General features: G+C 39.0%; 1 pseudogene; it reads right to left on the reverse strand.

The window, feature by feature from the left end:
- Positions 1-634: 634 nt before the first annotated feature.
- On the reverse strand, positions 635-1411 carry LOC120214338 (annotated as a pseudogene).
- Between the last annotated feature and the right edge of the window lie 907 nt (positions 1412-2318).

Here is a 2318-nt window from a genome sequence, read left to right on the forward strand (position 1 = left end):
CGCCAGATGGTTTCTTTTTTTGCAACAATTGTCTTCATATTATGGAGCATTTGCATTTAGTTTTGTAACAAGGGGAACATGAACTTTAGCTGATACCCTATAATTTTTGCATTTAATTGGCTACTAGAATTCTTGTTCAATCCACTTGGGAGTTGTTTGATTTCTCTTTGCTTCCATTTTATGTGGAGTCGCTGTACACATGTAATATATGTCTGGACTGGAAATTCAAACGAGTGGTGAAAAATAGAACATAAATCAGCAGTTTCCTGTCATTATTTTTATTCATACCAGCAATTGTTACATTCTCCATGCCGCCGCCACTGCCACCGACAGAGGTAGCTTTCTGTCCAAACCCAAACTAGAATGAATGAACCGTTCATGATCGTTTCAAATTTTACCATCAACCAGTGCAATATGTCCGGTCTAGTATTTCCTAAAATCATGGGGTCTCTGCTCTCAAATGATCATATGTACGTTGTTATTTAGCCTGAATTGTTCCTTACATACATGTTTTTTTTGGTTAAACAAATCCATAGATACATATAAACAAAAAGCTGACTTCATAACACAGATTTGCTTGTTAAAATCAGATCACATATATATATACTTACAAGAAGATGTTACATAGCTGCACCCGAGCCAATCAAAGTAGCTAATAAAGAGTTAGCATGACTTGTACTGATTCCATAGAAACAAGAAGAAAAAAAAGAAAAAAAGGAAATGATCATGGGCCACATCAAACCCAAACTCCCCAGAAATAGAAAAACAAAGCAAGAGCTAACGGAGCTTTCTCACTTGGCAACCATCCTGGCAATAAAATCCTCGTAACGGATCTTCCCATCCGACCCGACATCCACTTCCCGGATCCACCCGTCGAACGGAGGGTTCCAGCTTCTCCCCGATACTAGTCAATATATGCCTCAGATCCGCTACGGACACAAACCCTTTGGACACCTTATCCAGCACCTTGAAGGCGTCGCGCAGCTGCCTATCGAAGGGCTCTGCTTTCACGTGCTTTCCCATCAGCTCTAAGAACCGGGGGAAGTCGAAAGGTGTCGTTAGTTCCTCTTGGGAGACAATAGCTTTGGGTTGGGATTGTGTGGGGTTCCCACCCAGAGATCTTATTAACATCCCCAGCTCCGATGGAGCGATCTTCCCGTCGCCGTCCGTATCAAAGAGAGTGAAAGCCTCCTTCATAGAGGATACTTGCTCCCCGCTCAGATCTTTGCCCATCTTTCTACACGTTCGACCGCTTTAGCCTTCAAAGAATTAGAAGGGAAGACGAAAGAATTTTCGATCTTTAAGCTGCTGTTGACGAATTAATTAACTAGTGGTGGGAGGTTTAGTGAAGAGAATATCGTGTCGAGATTCAGAGTAGTGAGAAAACAAAGGGATTTTCGATTTTTAAGTTGTTATCGACACTTTAATTAGGAGTAAAATATATTTCAATTAATTTATACCTTTAAATTTTAGGGTAAACTATAATTTTGATAACTAAACTTTCATGTGTTTTCTATTTTACTCACCATACTTTCAAAATTTTCAATTTGCTCACTCAACTTTTTAATTGCTCCTGTTTTGGTAGCTCAACCGTTAAATAACTAAAGGTGTTATGACATGACAATCTCAACAAAAATGACATCGTTTTATATCCTTAAAAAATAAGGGTAAATTACAAATTTGATAATTAAACTTTTATATAATTCCTATTTTGCTTATCGTACTTTCAAAATTTTCAATTTGTTCACTTAACTTTATAGATTCAAATTTTTTGGTCACTATGTCGGGGTTAGACAAATGGACGGTTGGCGGAGGCAGCGACAGTGAAAGTGAAAATCGACTGGGTTTTGGTTGGAAAGAGGAGAGGACTTCAGCGGTGGCGGTGGTGAGACGAATGGACAGCCGGGGTCTCCGAAAATCGATGAAAATCGGTGGGAAGCTTTGGTTTTTCGATAAACCTTCAACAATTTCTCTACGACTAACAGCGGGGAGCCTTGACGATCGACCACTAAGGTTTCAATTGGGAGGCGACGCAGATGCTGTTGGAGGTGGCAGTGTGAGCCACCATTGTATGAAGATGGGTTCGACGATGAAGGTAGCGGTGGATGATCGTTGACGATGAGAAGTTTAACGAAAAAGTGGACAAAATAGATTTTTTTGAAAGTACGGTGAGAAAAATAGGAATCATATGAAAGTTCAGTTATCAAATTTGTAATTTACCCTTATTACTATTATTATTATGTGGAAATCTGATGTGTCATGTTTAATATTAAAATATTTCACTTCAATGAGTTGTTACTGATATAACTGTGGAGTGA

This window comes from Hibiscus syriacus, unplaced genomic scaffold (genome assembly GCF_006381635.1).
Source record: "Hibiscus syriacus cultivar Baekdansim isolate YM2019G1 unplaced genomic scaffold, ASM638163v2 tig00110057_pilon, whole genome shotgun sequence".
Lineage (NCBI taxonomy): Eukaryota > Viridiplantae > Streptophyta > Magnoliopsida > Malvales > Malvaceae > Hibiscus > Hibiscus syriacus.